The sequence below is a fragment of the Gracilinanus agilis genome, chromosome 1 (assembly GCF_016433145.1).
Source record: "Gracilinanus agilis isolate LMUSP501 chromosome 1, AgileGrace, whole genome shotgun sequence".
Classification (NCBI taxonomy): domain Eukaryota; kingdom Metazoa; phylum Chordata; class Mammalia; order Didelphimorphia; family Didelphidae; genus Gracilinanus; species Gracilinanus agilis.
This window is the reverse complement of record NC_058130.1, coordinates 690,615,525-690,635,742: the sequence shown is the minus strand read 5'-3', so window position 1 is coordinate 690,635,742 and position 20,218 is coordinate 690,615,525.

Here is a 20,218-nt window from a genome sequence, read left to right as displayed (position 1 = left end):
CTATAGATGTGGGTTCAGAACTTGGAAAAAGACACCCAGACAGGTTGTGTGCATTAGAGTATTATCTAATACTCTAAGAAGGCACAGCTCTAAATATGAGAGTGTAAGAAGATAAGAAGGTCAAGGACCGACCTTTGGAGAATTAATAATCACAATAGAAAAGTGGGAAAGTGTTGAGAAGTCACTGAAGGATTAGATAAAGAAGAGAAGATTTAGCCTTCTTTGAAGCCAAGGAAGGAAAGTAATAATCATGAAGATAATGCTAAAAAATACACTAAAAACTGGGACAAGGAGGATCAGGACAAGAATGTAGCTTTATGATGTAGCAATTAAGAGATCACTGTAGAATAAACAGTCTCTAAATGCAGAGATAGAGATAGAGCTCTAAAAGCAAAATTTTGAAAAAAAGAGCACTGGGAAAGTAGAGGCATTGTGTATATTTATTTTCTCCAGCAGCTAAGCATCAAAGAGAAGAAGGGATAAGATAAGAAGGTAACAGAAAAAGCTATAAGGATTAGATAGATACTTGATCTAGTACAATTTCTCCATGAATTTAATCAAAAGAGAGAAGAAAGAGATAATAATTACTGGGATTTTTATCATGTCTCTTATTATTACCAAACTCTGCCTGAGATTCACATGTAAGATTCACAAGAACCCTATCCAATGACATATATGTTTGCCTGTGTTGCAAAATTCCAAAAAAGTGGAAAAATGATCCTACCATTAACAAATTAATAATTCTGCTTGTTAATTTTTTATCAGCTTGATACTTTTCAACAAAGATTTGCACTTCCACCATTTTCCACACTTTTCCTTGATTAATAAAGTTGGAACATCCTCTTTTGCTTCCTCCTCACTTGAAGAAAACTTCCCCACCACACTTACCTATTGGTCCTCCCTTGTAAACTTCTGGAGCTCTTCAGTATTGAGCATTTCTTTATGTTCCCAAACTAACCCTTTATAATGTCCTTTATTTTGGAAAGAGCAGGCATATCCTTCCAGAAATGAACAACAAGTCCAAGCAAGCATGTCCAATACCAAGAAAATGCTGAATACTACAATAATTATTTTCTCAACAAAATAAGTTGAATACCAAATTTGACAAGTTCTAAAACTGTTGAATGCATAGGCTTGACATATATATATGAAATACATGATATATGTATGATTTACAAAAATATCTCGGTGCAATAATGGACAGAACATTGGAACTGTAGTCAAAAAGACAAATATTTTGATTCTACCATAAATAATGACCAGATATGCAATACTGGGGGAGTTTACTTAATCTCTCTGTGCCTCAGTTGCTTCATCTGAAAATTTAGAATGAAAGCTATGCCAGCTCTACGTCTATGATCCTATGTTCATTCTATTGATATATTCTTTTATCTTCATAACAACCATGAGAGACTATGAGGGTAGGAAATATCCTTCATTAAACTTGGGAAGAAACTCAGTCTTAGGGAAGAGAAGTGGGTTGTTGAACACCATATGGCTTTAAATTAACAGAACAAACCTTCAGAACTAGACCTCCAGAGCCTAGGTCTCCTTACATCTAAGTGTGGTGTTCTGCACATAAAGAGTTTTGAAAAGGTCAGTATTTTCCAAGTGTTCAAATACCTATTCCTTCTTTCAGGATTTGTCCTGTCAGTTTCCTTTTCCTGTCCTCATTGAAAAGGCAGTTTTTGATCTCTCTGAGGAGCTCTAAAGGCTAACTGTGTTTCAGAGTCTGCTAAGGGTCCTCTACATGAAGAAAAGGGCACTGTTAAGAATTCAGCCAAAGACAAATTCAAATATTAGTTAGGAAGAGATGACACACATTCTTACCTAGATCTCATGGCATGTTAGTTAGCCAGAGTTACTCAAATGACTGCCTGAAACCTAGGAGTCAGAAACCTGGAGAGAAGCTACAAGGTTTTTAAGAGGCCAAAATAGTTATCATTAATCAATCCCTGCCCCAACATTCCTATCCTTTACTTTTAGGAAAGCCTCTCAGAGTCAAGTAATTCTTGTTCCACATACAATGGGAGAAACCTGCCTTAGGAGCTGGTTTTTTCAGTTCACAGCTTTTATATAACTAGATGTTTTGATTTCAACTCAATAAGCATATTTTAAACACCTACTAAGTGCTAATTATTCAATTGGGCACAAGGATACAAATATGGAAAATATCTAAAAAATTACTTGTGATTTTATAAGGTGGGATAAAATATGAACATAATATAAACAAGATGTAGAATCCAGGATATGACTGGAATAACTCAGTCACTTGACATATATAAAGACTAAGGAATATTTTCTTCATCGAGAATCAGAAAAAGCTGATATTGGAGGCAACTGGGTAGCTCAGTGGATTGAAAGCTAGGCTTAGAGATGGGAGGTTCTAGGTTCAAATCTGGCCTCAGACACTTCCCAGCTATGCGACCTTGGGCAAGTCACTTGACCCCTATTGCTTAACCCTTACCTCTCTTCTGCCTTGGGATCAACACAGTATTGATTCCAAGACAGAAGGTAAAGGTTAAAAAAAAAAGTTGGTATTGTAACTGGATCTTGAAAGGAGAGAATGGTTTGAACAAGTGAAAATATGGGGTTGCATCTGTTCCAACACAGGAGGAGAGCACAAGTATAGGTTTATCTGAAAGATAGCCACTGAAGCAATGGGATCCAATGAAGACAAGTTGTCAGAAAACAGTATATCTGGATAGTTGCCACTACGCAGAAGATGACAAGAGTTTTTCTGTATCTTATTCAGGGTTTTAACCGTTGCATTCTGAACTTCACAATACATTTGTTCTGCTCCAGTTCTCTCTCCAGTGTATCAAGTCACTCAGAACTAGAGGGCTCAAAGGAAAATAAAAATCTAGTTAATTAAAGTATATTCAAATAGGCAGGTAGGTTTCACTGTAGAGTGCTAGCCCTGGAGTCAGGAAGATCTGAATTCAAATTTGACCTCAGATACTGGTTGTTTGATCCTTGACAAGTTGCTTAAACCTCTTTTTGCCTTTATTTCCTGAAGTATAAAATGGGAATAGTAACACCATGTACTTCAAAGGGTTGTGTTTTGATGATCAAATGAGATCATATTTTTAAAAACTACTTAATATAGTTCTTGATACATATTAAGCCCTATATAAATACTTATTATTTCCCTTCCTTCTTCTTCACACAATGAAAAGAAGTTCCCAAAGATGTTAAAAGTCTAAAGGAAGTAAAATCAAGGTAAAAGCCACCAACAAAGAAGTTAAAATTCAGATGTAAAAAATTTTTCAGTGATTCTCAAGGGTTCCCTGTCAGGGTCTTGAAGGTAATTTATTGTCCTTCTTTTTCCATAGAGCTCAGAGATGAATACCAAATCACTCCACCTGGGGATGGAGTTAAGTCAAAATGTCCCCACAAGTATTTTGCACTTAGAAATCTGTTTAGTATTGTAAGAGTATGAAAGAAGAGAGATGAATATTGGTTAGCTCAATCATCCATAATATAATGTTTAAATTGGGATTTTGAATAAATAAGAGAGTTATAAAAAAGTGGTCACCAATTATTATCCCTTAAGTCAGGAAAACTATTAGTAGCAATTTTGTTTAATTAGAATATTAATAAAAAAGAGGGAAATGTGGAAGGGAAAGAGGTAAGGAGACTGCCTAGCCTACCTTAAATGCTGATCCAGTGAAATGAAGCTCACTTCCTGAACAGAGTTCTAATCTCCTTGTGGGAATCCTAGTCACTCACCAGCAAGTTAGGCAGGATCCAGGTAATGTTCCAATGCAGAAAATCTAAGCTCATGGAGTGTAGCAGTGAACCCAACAAGAAAGTCCTCGACTCTAAGAAACGCCAAAGCTGAAAGTCGAAGCCCTGAAGCCAAAAACTCCAGTCAAAAGGCTCAAAGCTCCAAGTCAAAGTCAAAGTCAAAAAAGCCGCAAGGAGCTGTCCTCCAAAGAAAAAGTCCAACAGAAAAGATCTCAGGGACAGACACTTCCCAGCTGTGTGACCCTGGACAAGTCACTTGACCCCCATTGCCTTCCCTTACCAATCTTCCACCTATAAGTCAATACACAGAAGTTAAGGTTTTAAAATTAAAAAAAAAAAAAAAAAGAAAAGAAAAAAAAAAAAGAAAAGATCTCAGGGAGCAGAGACTCCAAAGAACTCCCAAAGAGAAGATCCTTGGACAGGAAGTTCAGGAATTTTCATAGTCCTGTTTCCAAGTCACTTCCTGTCCCTTCCCCACTTTACAGGAATCCATCACAGTCTTTCAATTTGCATAGCACTGCCCCTGGGTTTGGGGGTGGGAGTTGGGTGGGCAGTGTCTTCTGGAGTTGTCACCTATTCTAGCAAGTGACTTGTGAACTCATACTTAGTGAATTGGTAAGGTACTAAATAGAGTTATTTAAGTTTTTGATTAACTTAAAAGTTGCTGTTTGATAGACAAAGAGAGTTTGATTCACTCTTCACAATAATCGTAACAAAACTTTCCCATAACAATGTGAAATCCATTTAATTTTCTATGATGTTCTTGTCCTCTGTAAATTTTGATCCTACATGTTTAACAGAAGAAAAACTATATTAATTGTACCATCCAATGCAATCCACTGAGAGAGTGCTCCACTTTCTTTTCTTTATAATACATTAAATAACATTATATTATAATAATAGAAAGGGAAATTTGTAGATAATTTTGTTTTACCAAAAACTTTACCTGCAATTATCTAAAAGTTAGGCTGTACAAATAATATCGATCCTCTTTATAGGTAAATGAGTTGAGTTACAGAGATATAGTGACTTGCATGTATTCACATTACCTTTATTGCTGGATAGAAATTGTCTAGCATAGGTTTCCTGACATACACCTTAGTGTGATTCATTATGCCCTGCAGTTCACCTTACTCAGTCCTTATCCTAGCCAGAAGGGAAAAGGTTGACAGTTGAGAGCAGCATGCAGACGTTAGACATCTGAAAGACATAGAACCCCAAATAGATATGTGAAATTCTTCTTTTCCTGAGATACTGATACAATCAGAGCTTCTTTCTAACATGGCCACCAACCATAACAAGCTAAAGCCTGAATGAAAAAGATGAGGACAATGGGGCAAGTAGAAATGGCATAAAGGATTTTCTAGGTATCTCAAACATTCAAATTCTTTACTACCTGAGGAACCTGAATCCCAAACCCAAGTGTTAAGTTCATAGTTTGCTATTCAATAGAATATTAGGCTGATAGATTATCAGACTTATAGACTTATCTATGTGTGTGTGGTATTCTCAGAGAGCATGATTTCCCCAGGACATAAATCTATCTTTTTAACTGATACATAATGTTTTTTTTTTCTTTCTACTTTCCCTTTCTCTCTCATTTCTCCCTTCCTTTTCCTTCTTTCCTTCCTTCCTTCCTTCCTTTTTCCTTCCTTCCTTCCTTCCTTCCTTCCTTCCTCCCTCCCTTCCTTCCTTCCTTCCTTCATTCCTTCCTTCCTTCCTTCCTTCTCCCTCCAAGAAACCTTAATTCAAAGTACAGATTTTCTAAAATAGGTAGCTTTTGAGAATGGATATTCAGTTAATTTACCCTCTCCAAGACTCAAGAAACTTCAAATTAAAATTATACATTTTATAAAAGAGAAAGATTTTGAGACTGGGTATTCAATTAATTTATTTTTAGCCATAGGAAAGTAGATAATAGTTAAAAATAAATAGAGTTAAATATACCTTAAGAAAAGACATGCATAAGGGAGATGAATACTTCATTAAAATAATCCTCAGCATTATTTACCCATAAAAGGGTTTTATTTTTCATATGAAGTATGACAAAACATTAGTCTAAAATACCAGAAATGGTTATGATTTGGTGTCAAAACTCATGGGACTTGTGGCAAAAGATCCTATGTACTTCAGAAGGGCAGATGATGGACTTCTTCATCCTCTTAGCCAAAGTCTATTAAGTAGAGATAGAATAATGATATTAGCACTTTTGGCAAGCAACTGGCCCTAAATGTAAGCTGAGATCAACCATATGTTTTGGGAGGTTATTTTAGGGGAAATCAGACACTAATTAGACATTACTCACTGCTCTGATGGAAGAAAGAAAGTTCCAGGACCTTGGAGGTTATGCTCCTGAAAGGACAGTAGTCTTTATATTAGTAGCAAGACAGAACTTGACTGAGAACTTAAATGGTGTCAGACAAAGTTATTCTTACTCCCACCCTATTTACACATGGGCTAAGAGGTTGGATCAGAGTTTTGCTTTCCAAATAATGGAAAAGAATGGAAGATTTGTGAAAGCTGGACAAATATGATAGCTATTGACAAATATTTTAAAGGGTTGTCACAAGGGACAAGGATTTGACTGACTAAGGAATTGTGAAAGATACCATATTCTTTTTTGAGAGAATGTTTTGACTGTCATAGGGGAATATCAATAAGCACTTGAAGGGCTGCAGAGAGGATGGAATATGAGAGGGAGGCAAAGTCAGGAAAGGAGATATAGAGTGTCTGTCATTCATGAATTCCATCTATTTCAACTTGTTCTCTTTCTCTTCTGGGAACAAGTTCTATTCAACACATTAAGGATCTTCAATGTTCTGTACAAAAGCCTACTTATAACAAATTCTCTCTATATATACATATATATAAATTTATAAATAAAACAGCTATTCAAATAAGCACATAAATAGATATCTCTCTCTCTGTCTCTGTCTCTCTCTCTCTCCCCTTAGAATATTAGAACTTTGAGGCACCTTAGAGATAAATACAATTCTGCCATATATATTAATTCATTCTACAATATCCCAGAAATCAAAGGTCAGCTTCAAGTTGGAAGTCAGAACCAGCAGGGCTTGAAATCAACAAAACTCACTTTATTATGATAATTTCATTTCCTACTGAAAGAGGAAAGGGGAAAGGTATTACATAAACTGTATTTTATCCAGAGATGACCCTTGTTGGTTCTCCGAGGGAGGGGAGGACTTCATATTTTTTTCTTAAATTATACTCAATTCAGCAAACAATCACCAACACACAACACCTGCTTTTTAATTTAGAAGATGAAAAATCATTGTCTTCAGAATAAGTTCCTGGTACCCACCTCTCAGAACACCATTGATAGGGCTAACACAAGAACAGCTAAGAACTGCTAAATTAGAACATTGAGCTGATGCACATTCCAAGTGCAAATGTGAATGAGCCTAATTTGAATTCTGTGATGCATGACTCTGTATATTGGAATGCAGATGAACTGAGAAATTGGGTTATGCTTATGTCTTAACTTACAATGAAGTCAAGTTGAAGAAAATGTTTTTGGGGAAAATTATTTAATCAGCACTTATCCACTCAAACTGTTCAATCCCTTATCTATGAACAATTTATGGATCATAGGAATTCAGAATAAGAGATATATTAGTTATCATATAATTCAACACATTTATTTAGGCAACCAAAGTTCACATTCAAGGACATGACATTCTTAAACCTAGGGATGCTCATAATCATGGTAAGTTTATTCATAATAAATTGATGTAAATGAATGAATGAATGATGAAATAGTATTTTATAAATATTTATTATATTTTTGTCATTGTGTTTGGCTCTGAGGAAATAGATACAATAAGGAAAGATAGTCCTTGAACTCAAAGAATGTATTTTCTAATGGATGGAAGATGACACATTTAGAGGAATTAAAATTTGATGAAAAAAGAAGGAAATATATGTGCAGGACTTTTGTCAAGATGAGGTGAAAAGTCATCTCTTAAAACTCAGGTTTCCATAGTATGATCAGGGTCCAAAGTATGATAAGAGACTCAAAGAAGAGTTGTCATTGGATGATAGATTACATTTATACTTATTTGAAATGAGGGAGAAAAATATGAGCAATAGGTAGAAGTGTTAATAAGACAAATTCAGGACTGATATAAGCAAAACTGCCTTAATAATTTAAATGTTCCAAAAACATGGTAGGCTTCTTTAAAATTCCCCCTCAGGGAAGGTCTTTAAGCAAAGACTAGATTGAGGTAATATGAAAAAGATTATTATATTCAGGTATAAGTTAAACTATAAGGCCGCTGAGGTCCCTCACTTCTCTAAAATTCTGATTCTGAGAAGGAAAACAGTACCCTTCCAAGATTATAGCCTGTCTTAGATTTAGGATCAAATGGATAATAACATTTCACAAACTAATTTAATAATATTTTAGCAGCTAGAACACATCACAGAGTTATAGTTCATAAACCAGGTAAATAAATGTCAGCAGAGTATTAGTAAGACTAATGGGCATTGAAACAGAAGATGGGGAGTAATTCTATTCATTTACACTCTTTGAGCCTCAATTTCATTCATATAAAATATCAGAGTGATAATTGTATTTGTCCTGGCTCTCTGAGACCTTGTTAAGATCAAATGAAATACTATTTATGAGGTACTGGAGAGCATCATTGCCATTAGTGTCATTATATCTGAGGGGTAATGGCAGAATCAGTCAATAGAGTAGGGATGTCCACCAGTATGAAATCAAAGTAATGACTGGGAACATCTTTTAGTGATTGGGAATACACTTTGCTCTATAAACTGAAATTCAAAACAGCTTTTAAGCAGGGAAATAAGGGTCCATATAACACTTTTCCCCAAATCTTCCCTATTAGAGCAATAGAACATTCTTCACTTCCCTTGAATGGTGCTATGAAAGGAGTGTTGATCTTTAAGTCATAATACAGAGATTTGAGTACTGATTCTGACAATGCATAGATGGACGTAAGTCTCAATTCAAGGGCAAAGGAGGAAGAGGTTCAAGAATAGGGGGCAATGTAAAGTACAACCAGTTAAACAGGATCAGAATTAGGAAGGAAAGATCAAAGAAACCCCAAATACTGAAAGGAATGGAGAAGTACGGTAATAAATGGTTATTCAGTGGGTGGAATGAGAGGAGACACATATGAACAAACTTTCTAGTTTAATCTGCATTATTAACAATTTTTAAATGTAGACAATCAACAAAGAACCAAATCAAGCCCGAATTTTAAGTGATTGGCTATTTCTTTAGTATGAATACTTACACTTAAAATGAGAGTCATTTACAGCTTTCTTCAGCATACCCATGAGGGGATGGACAGAAAATGATTGTAAAGAAAAATAGCCTAAAATAGAATGAGGTGCAGGAAAGGATCTAAGGTCCAAAGTAATTGTCAGATAAGCAATAGATAGAATATATAGAGTGTGAAAAATGGCCCTTGATAGGACCTTGAAGGACATCAGAGTTAGAAGTTATGAGATGTATGAGATGGGTGATAATCTTGCAAAGTAATCCAGGAAAAAAAATATATATATATAAGTTAGGAGAAGAAGAAGGAGAAGTTATGGGGTAATATCAAAAAGTTTAGAAAGATCATTGAAGATGTAGAAAGGAAAAGAAAATCATTGAATTTAATCATTAAAAATTATTAAAGGAAGAGGAAGTGTATCAGAGGAAATATTATTTAAAAGTTCATCTACTACTCTAAGCAAACCTAATGCAAATATTAATATGTCTTGATCAATGACATATGCAAAACCCAGTGGAATTACTCATTAGCTGAGGTATGAGGGTGGGAGGAGGGGAGGGAAAGAACATGAAACATGTAACCATGGGAAAAAAATCTAAATCATTCAATCAATTAATTAATTAAAAATATATAAAAAATAAAAGTTCATCTCCAGCCTTCAAGATTTATGTATATATATTTATAAATGTATTTGAGAAACTAGATTTCAAAGCACTGAGAAGGGAGTAGGTGGTGAAGAAGTAGGTAAAGTGATTATTGATGGTCTGTCTTAGGAGTTTGGTTCTGAATGGAGGAGGCATATGGAGTGTATAAGATTTAAATTAATATTAATAACTCCAAGTATTATTTTCATAAAGTTTATTAATAGTCACTTGAAGTAAAAGAAATTAAAATTAAAGAAAATAGAAGTTCAAAGCTAATATTCTGACTAAAGTAAGACCATGTGTGTAAATTCTCCTGCTGGCTCTCAGCCTCCTTCAGCAGCCACATTCAGGGAAAGAGAGCAGGGGAGGGTCACACTAAAACTTTATCCTCCCTACTTTTACACATAGTGTAACCACACAAATGGAATGCTGGGTAAGAGAGTCCTGGGGAGCAAATTCTATCCACACAAGTGAAAGCTTGAGAGGATAGTAAAGGCAAATTAAAATTATTTCTCTTTTTTTTCTTAAAGGATATGAGATGATAGGAATATAGACTCATAGATCTAGAGCAAGAAGAGAATTTAGGGAAAGACAAAGACATTTCTTTAAGCAAAAATAAAGAAACCAATAAATCTATTGTTCAGTCTCGTCCAATTCTTTGTGACTCTATTTAGAGTTTTTATTGGCAATGATCATGGAGTACTTTGCCATTTCCTTCTGCAACTCATTTTGCAGTTTAAGAATCTGAAGCAACCAAGGTTAAGTGACTTGCCCAGAGTCACATGAACCTCTCCCTTAATACACTCCCTCACTCTGTGGTCCCAAATGTGTATTAAAGTGTATCTTATATCACCCAACGCATGTCTGTGTTTGTTTGGCTTTGTCTCCATGAATACACCATATAGGGTCCTCCTGAGACATGGACTGCACTTAGGTCACAGCAATGGCACTTGATATGGGGAAGCATGGCACTATGTGCCTTCTTCCTGGTAGAAAGCAAGGACTGTGACTGAACCCCATACATTTCCAGCTTCCTAATGTAAAGTATAATAGAACACCTTAGAATCAAGAAGACCAGAGTTCAAATTGAGCTCCACTTATTATCTGTGTAACCCTGGGCAAGTCATTTAAACTTAGTTTGCCATAGTTTCTTCACTTGTAAAATGGGGATTTTAGTAGTACTGTTGTGTGCAGATGCAAAGCATGGAATCCCTGTAAAGGTACAGAGAGAGCCTCACCCAGAATTCCAGGGGACCCCCTTGGAGAACTTTGGGTGAGGGGCAGTTGAGAAGGGTTGAAGACAGTCTCTGTACCTTTGCAGGGATTCCATGCTTTGCATCTGCACACAACAGTAAATTACAATGGTTTCTCAGGTGAAACCCCAAGTCAGGAGAATCAAGCAGAGTCTCTGCTCACATCCAATCCCACAAATTAACTGTCTTCAACCCTTCTCAACTGCCCTTCACCCAAAGTTTTCCAAGGGGGTCCCCTGGAATTCTGGGTGAAGCTCTCCCTGTACCTTTGCAGGGATTCCATGCTTTGCATCTGCACACAACAGTACTTACCTCTCACGGTGGTTGTTTTAAGGATAAAATGTGATAATTAGTGTATAGCACTTAGCACAGTCCCTGGCAGCTGGTAAGCACTATATAAATGTTACTTATATGAATAAGAATATAATTATTGTTGCTATTGTTATTATTGTTATTACATCAGAACTCTTAGCTGTGATGGTTAAATCTCTGATCTTACACAGTACAAGACTAGGGACTCCTCTCACTTAGGCTAAAATACTTTTAACATGATTACTGAGAAACTTTGACTTCTGAATTTCATCCCAGAATGAAATACCTGTCAGTCCGCAATTCAACAGTCTTTATCTGAAGATGAGATATGGTTATTACTAACCTTGATATCCTTTTCCCCTCTAATACTGGACAATATATTCATATACTAGAAAAGACACAAGGAGAATTGATTGGGAGAACACCAGAAGTGTTTCCAGCTTGGTAGATCACAGATTTCTCCCTCCAAACCTTCTCCACAGACCATGGTTCTAGTACTAACTAAATATTCTTTGCTCTTATCTACTAAATCATTAAGTCAGAGGAACCCTATGTGTAAGACCTTCTTTAGATAGTATGCAGGACATAGAAAAGGAGTGAGGTACAACCTCTCTCCCAAAGGCACCTATCATAGCTTCAGGTAACTGGATAGAATAATAAATAAAATTACATACACACATGGACACAATACACAGACATTCGATGACTGGCAATTGTTTACACATACACATAGCACACAAAGTGTACACAATCACTAACTATTACTATTAACTCTGCCATTTCTTCCCAACATTTTGAAAGCCTGTGACCCATACCATGATAATTCACATCTTTTCACGAACCAGGTTTTCAGAACACTCAAGTTCTCTTGATGTCAAAAAAGTGCTGGTTTCATTATCATAAAAAGTCAATTCCATCCCACCTCCCATCACCACCACTATGCTGAATGGGGACATCCAATTACTTATGACTAAGTTTGGATGAAAATGACAGAACCAACAAATGTTAGTGGGAATAAGACCTATGCTTTCTATGGTATCAGTGAGTATTGGATAAGACTTTAAGAATACAGAAAAAGGAAACTTGAAGAGAGGAATTTTTGAAATGCTGGGGCTGCATTTTCTTCATTTCTTCTACTTCAATTTGTACTTTAAAAATGTCAATGGAAAGCAAAATAAAACTAATTATATTTTTTATGGATTAATTTGTTCCTTGTGAAAGGGAATTTCAGTAGAATCAGAAAAGCAGGAGAAAAGAATAATACTTATTTAGCAAATTGATATTTCTTATATCCAGCTTTTCCATTTTGAGTGAGGAGGTGATTGATTGCTCCTGTTTTGTTTTTTCCATTAGGACCTTTTAGTGGGTTTAAACAAAATGAGTATCTCTATATATCATTCATTCCCTTTCTGACTCCATCCTTCTGAGGAAAAAAAAAAGCACTACACTCACTTCCTGCCTTCTCAAATCCAATTGATCCACAATTCACCCCTACTTCCTTCTCTTTTCATCTGGAATGGCTAATATACCAATCTGCTTCAATTGTTCTATCTAACATAACCTATTCATAAGCAAACTTACTCATTTTTATTCTTACTGAAATGCCCCACTAACCATCTCACATTCTTATTTCTCAATCTAAGGTGTTCAATTAGACTTTATACTTATGGATTTTCCCAGTGGGATTGACTCACAAATACCTGATTTCTTATTTCTCCTAATTAAACAACCTACAAGTTATACAAGTTATACTTTCAGTGTCAAGAATTCCCTTTTCCTTACTTTCATACTGATTGTAATTTTTTTCATACTCTCTGCACACAAATTTCCCTGTTTTTATTATCAGAGAAACGCTTAAAAGTAGAAAAGCAAGACGATATTGTCTCAAGATTTACTGATTTACATTATGTAAAATAAAATTACTCAAATACATACTCTTATATGTGGACATAGATATTACCAACAGTTATATACCTTGCAGTCTAGGGATGGCTTGTAGGTCACACTTGTCCCCATCAACTCACATATTTGTCATAACATATCTGCTTAGTAGGATGGAGACATTCCTCCATTTTTGTTAATATTACAAGAATGCTAATTGAACAAAAAAGACCATTTGTCAGAAACCCTTCATTGTTGTCATATGGTTAGCCCAAATTCTTTTTTAGTGGATACATTTCTATATCATCTATTACATTGTTTCTTCTAAATAAATTTTTTGGTCATATATACCATATGATTCACCATTATGCTATGTATAGTTGCCAATATCAATTCTCTGAAGAGTGGAGCATTCAATGTTTCATATACATATAACAAAGGCAACAGAATATTGATATTTAAAGAAAAAAATCTGCTTTAAGGAGGATCTTTGTTTTATTAAAAGATCTAACAATTTGCTAAAGAATGCAAGAGAGAGCTCCCTCTCCAAATTCTTTTAAATTCTGGATCCAATTACAACAGAGTTACAATCAGCAATACAGCCAAATCCCCTTCACAAAACTCCTCCAAACAGATATAGAAAATACTCTAGAGCTAAAATTCTGGGAAAATCCAGAATGCATGTGAGTAAGTCATTTGTGTAGTCCATGGAAGCAAAGGGAGTCAGAGAGGTCTAACGAAACACATTAGTGATGGAGTTAGGTCAGAAACATGCTTCATGATGAGAACTCTAGGACTTAAAAACATCTTTTATACCAAAACAAGAAGAGGTCCTAAACTTTCATACCCATATGAATGTACAAAGATGAGAACAGGCATGTCAACTGGCTGCCTTTAACCATTAGTCAGTTCTGAGTCAGAGATCAAAGCAGGACAGAGAAATGAACTTTATTCCAAGGATAATGTTCTCACATTTGTTTAGAGAGGTACTGCTCAGTATACCAAGAAAAAAGGAAATTTAGAAGAAAGCAGAAGTGGTGTGGCTTAAATTCAAGCCATGTTTGATCATACTTTTATAATCTAGACCAGACAACGAAGGAGTAACTAGAGCATGAAGCCCAGACCAAAAGGAACCCACATTTTTGTCACTTTGAAAAACAGGCTTTTTCAACTGGCTTGTAGAAGCTGAGGCTAGCACCATTCTACTTCTGCTCAATTTGCAGAGTTCAGACTTGGTAAGAGTAGAGAGGAAAGAAAGTTCTTAGACTTTGCCATAAATCAGACCACTTTTGAAGTACTGAAAGCTTACAGGTACCTAGTTTGTCCTTGAAATTCTAGAATAACATGATTCAATACACCAATAAAATAGCAATAGAATTAAATGAGACCTCTCTAAAAGTATGGCAGAAATTAAGCCTAACATTAAGGCAAGCTTGTGTGAAGAATTAATAAAAAAGGAGTTTTGGGGGTGGAGTTAAGATGGTGGAGTAATCCTCAGCAGCTCTGTACCACCATGAGAATACTCTCCAATAAAGATAAAAATGTCACCACAAAACAAATACAGCAGTGAAAGAATTTACAAGGAGACAGAATGAAATAACTTTCAAGAAAAGAAAAACCCAATAGGTAGGCGATGAACATCTAGAGCACAGGGGTGAGAACAGAGTAGACCCAGCAAGATTTAGCAAGTAGGGAAGAGCAAGCCAAGAGTGAACCACAACCCCCCCACTCCACATATACTGTCTGAGGTTCAGGAACCTATGCCCAAGTCAACATCCAGTCCCTGAGACCCTGCCTGAGCAAATAGAGGTATAATCCAACCCATACCCCCTGAAATTTCAAACTTTGGGAGAAGTTCTGAGCCATAGCTGTTATGATCCTTGAGAGAATCAGTAGAAATGATATATTTGCTTGGAGAAGTAAAGCAAAAAGCCCCAGATGTTAGAGGAGCTTTAAGCCTTCCTTTGTTATCAACAGGAAGTCAGATGATATAACTAAACTTCCTTAGGAATCCCCTCAACTAATCACAGTATGATTACTCAGAAAGACAAGCCTCCTGGTATCAATTGATGTTTAACTGAATTCAATCAGTCCCTGAACTGATCAAGATCAGAGAGAGATCACAATCTTACACCCAAGCCTGAGGCAAGTCTTTAAGCTATTAGTATCAAAAGGGTCAATTGAATCAGCAGGTGGAGGGAGCTGTCAGAGCTCTTGGCCCTCAGACCATCAATATGGACTGGACACAGATTCTGGAAGAACTCAAAAAAGACTTCAAAACCCAATTAAGAGAGGCAGAGGGAAAGTGGGAAAGAGAAATGAAAGTGATGCAAGGAGAAATGAAAATGATGCAAGGAGAAAGGAAAGTAATGGAAGAAGAAATGGGCCAATTGAAAAAGAAGAATCAAAAATTGACAGAAGAAAATCAAGCATTAAAAATCAGAATTGACCATCTAGGAACTAATGATTTCATGAGAAATCAAGAAATAATTAAAAAAAGAATCTCACTGAAAAGAGCTTTTATGATACTAGGAAAATTCAAGAAATAATACCAAAAGAAGAAAATTAGTCTGATATATCTACAAGTAGAATCTTTGAGAAAAATATGACGGGCACAATATCAATTAGAATTTATGGAATAGATTAAGTAAAACTTTCAAAAACATTTTTTAAATAAGTGGAATGGGGAAATTTGAGAAGTTGTAAAACAAAAACTATGGAAGAAAAAAATTGGAAATAAAATGAAAAACTTGGTTCAAGTGATATATAAATACTTGTTATTATGAACAAACAAAAAACTCATTTATAATTAGGATGGCCCAACTAGAATGCAATGACTCCAGGAGGAAAATATAAATAGTAAAACAAGTTAAAGGATTTAAAAGTAGAAGAAAATGTAATAGATATTATAGCAAAACAATTAAACTAGAAAATTAATTGAAAAAAAATATTTGGTCTACCTAAATAACATGACAAAATGGAGCCTCTATATCCCAAGACAGAAGGTAAAGGTTCTGTTTTTTTTTTAAAGCAAACAAACAAATCAGTAAAGACAAAGAACTTAGAAATAATTAGGAATTTTTATCAACATAATGACTACCTACAATTCCAGAGGATTAATGTCTCCAAATATACAATGAGATCATTTTTTCAAAATTTAACTAATGGGGAAACTTATTTTGATTGACTATACGTGTTTTGAGGGAAAAATTTATATGAACTGAAAGAAAGTGAAGAGGGCGAAACCAGAATAGTGTCTTCAGTAACAGAAATAGTGTATGATGATCTTCTGTAGAGGACTAAACTATTATCAGCAAAACAAAGTTCCAAGATCCAATGGACCCATGATAAATAAACACTATCCACAGTCAAAGAAGGAACTATTGGAATCTGATTACAAATAAAAGCACACAATCCTTCACTTTTTAAAATTTCATTCATGAGTTCTTTTTTTAATATATGAAATAGACATCTTTAGTCACATGTGGAATATAGAGATATGTATTGCATTAAAGCCCTGATATAACCTGTATTAGACTATTTACCATCTTGGGGTGGAGGGGGGAGGGAAAGAGGGAGAGAATTGAAAAATATCATAAAATAATAGTCAAAAATTGTTTCTACATGTAACTGAAAAAAAAGGAAATTTATTAAAAAAGAAAAAAGACTGTCACTTTTAGCTATGGATTATGAATCTACCATTTTTTCTAAGGTTTCCATTAAGACCCAATAGCTAAAATAATAACAATGCCATCACCAATTTGAACAGTAATAATAATACTAGTTTATTTTGCTAGCTCCACTCTTAAAATAGAGTTCATTAGTTGCTAAATGTAATTATGAGCTGATTGAAGATCGTAGATAAATAGGCACAGTGCATTGAAAGTCAAATTAGACTTGAGACATTATTGAAGTAGGACAAACACATAGCACTTTGAAAGTGCTAAATGAATTATACATGAGGTGTCATGGATGATTTCCTTTAATATGGACAGTGCCTGAGAAGAGAGACAACTTACAGGTTCAAAGGGAAAGGGAAAAAGGCAGTTGTTTCTTAACCAATGAAAAATAATAATTTATCCCCTCATATTTACTTAAAATTTAACAACTATGTGTACCATTCTGTTTTTCTTTTGTTTCCTATATTTCCATTTCAAAATAATCAGTTTCAATTTTTATCTTTGCAAGAGTTCTTAGAAATTCTCTACAAAAGATCCATTTTTTTCCTCCTGAAGGATTATATTTAATTTCTATATCCAAAAACCATTTATTCTGGATTATTACTTAACCTTTTCATTTGTGTAATAACTCCAAACTTCCTTCTCCTCTTATATGGCAACAGCTAAGTCTTACATAGTACTTTCATATTGATCCTAGGTTCTTTGGATTTATCTTGTATGTAGCCTGTTAAAATATTTTCTTCCCCTTTAGAGTTTGAAATTCTTGTGTATAAGAATACTTTCCCGCCTTTTCTGTACCCCTAGCACTTAGTACAGTGCAGATAATATAACAAACATTTAATAAATGTTTAATATTTGACTAATTTAATGAATTTAGACAACTTATTTGAATTCTCTTAACTTCAAGTGATTGACCTGCAAAAAGAGGATCTGCAATGATACTCTGGGGATAGTTAGGTGGCAAAATGAATAAGAGCACTGGGACTGGAGTCAGAAAGACAAGAAAGACCATAGTTAAAATCTGACCATAGATATTTAATACCTGGTAACCCTGACTAAGTTAGGTTACCTCAGCCTGCATAAAACTGGGGATGGAAATGGCAAACCACTCCAGTATCCTTGCCAAGAAAACTCTAAAGAGAGTTGGTCCATGGGGTTATATAGATTCAGACATGATTGAATGACTCCAGTGATACTCTGGGCTTTTTCTCCCAGAATAGTACTAACTACCTCTCCTTAGGGATTTGTTCTAGCATGTATTTTTTAGATAATATTTTTGGTTCGAGCATTAATCAAAGTGTATCCTGTTGACTGTTGACTATAAATGATTAGTACTCCAATTCCAGTTAACCATTTATCATAGATTACAATTTACCAGAGGATATTTATTGCAAAGACATAGAAAACAGGGAAATACAATTTTCCCCAAAATGACTGATAATACACTCTCATTTTCCACCTCAGCTCCTGGGGAAAGTGGGCTCAGTCTTAAGAAAAATTATACATAACATTCACCCTCACCAAAATCTTTCCACATGATGTGTGGCCAAGGGTGCATGATTTTTCACCTGTTGTTGCATTGGGGTTGGGGTAGGGGCATATTATTTAGAAACTTACTCATTGTTTCACTCTTAGAAATCCTGGCATGAATTCAAGCTTCATGACTATTAATAACTCATTCTCTTAAGTTTTTATAACTCATGAGATCATAGCAATCCCCAATATTTTCCACCTAAAATATAAAAGAAAAAGCCCAAAGAGGCAAAGAACAGAAATATTTGCATTACCTCAATTCAGCTTCAGATGCATAAAATCTGAAGTATCTCCTCTCATCAAAATACAGTCAGACAAGAAAGAAACAGAGTAAAAGATTGACCTGGGCTGACTAGTTTGCTTTGATCATACCCTAATTATAGAAAAAAAATAATTTATCTATTCATGTGCTTTTCTGACTTAAAGCAGTTATAGAATGTCGACATATTCCAAATTAAGGAAAAGGAGTACTTTAAGTAAAAATCATCACACATTTCCACGAATAGGATTCCCAGCCTCTTGTGTGTGGAAGATTGCAAGCTACTACTTATTCACTGGCTCACTAATATTCATTAATCATACATAAGTAATTTTGTTATTGAAAATCACTTTCTCATATAGCACTCACCTCCCTGAGTCCTCAGAATAAGTCTGAGACATATGCTAGGTAAGGATTATCAACTCTAATTGAAAGATTATGGAGAATAAATTACAGACTTGTTCTACTTGTTCTACAATACACAGGAACATTATATCAGATGTTATTTGAAGCTTGTTTGCTGTCTATTTCCTTAATAATATGGCCACTCTGATGGTCATTTCCTTCAAATATTTACCAGACATAATCTGCAGGATTTGGGCCTTTTTCTTATTTTGGATTCAAACTTTCAATTCTAATATTACATGTTCTTTTGTGTTCAGAAAAGGAGAAGGTCTTGTTTTAGCATCTTTAATTTAGCATAACTACCTCTTTGTCCTTCAGAGTTCTCAGAGACTAAGTGTGCAAAGTAATAAATCAACTTACAGAGCAAAATGCAATCATATTAACACACATGTTTGCATCCACACATGAATTAGCAGAGATAATCTATTGCACAATTTTCTCAATAGTTCTCTATACGTAATTACCAAAGCTTCAATATTCCAAAGAGCAAAGAGGAACTACTGACTTTAAAAGCTACTTCAAAAGTTCATTTGCTTGGCTGGTGATGGTTATTTGAATAGGAAAAGTTTCTTTCAGTTTCAGTGATGAACATGAAGTTGGAAGGTTAGCTAACTCCAACTAGATTTGTTACCTTGGAAAGCCACTTAAGCCCTCTGAGACTTAACTTCCTCCTTCTTCAAAATGGAAATAACTATATTTTCACTCCTTATATTTGAAGGTTGATAAATAAACATTTTGTAAGGTATGAAGTCTCATATAAATGTGAGAAAGCCTGTGGAATTGGAATTGCCTCTAAGCAATGAATATCTATAAATTTCACCTTCTTTACTCAATTCATACTCTGAAATTCACAGAACCACCCACTTTCATTTACATTTATTTAACATTTTATTCATAGAAAAATAATTTCACATTCATTATTTATCTCACTGGATCCTCAGGTTTAATCCTCATTTTCTTGATAATGAAATTTAATCTGAGGTTATTTGGTTATGGTGACATAGCTTCTAAATGGTAGCCTGGAATTCTAACTTATGTCTATTCACTCTAAGTCAGTGTTATTTTACTCTTTCCAGTACTCTACTTTGCTAATTAGGTCAAAACCACAGCATAAATTAATTAACCCAGGTATTCACTCTGGGGAAGGGTACATTTTATTTCATAGATTAATAATAAGAGTTTCTCAATAAGTACCAAGACATTCTTACCTAAAAGCTGAGAAGTATCTATGTAT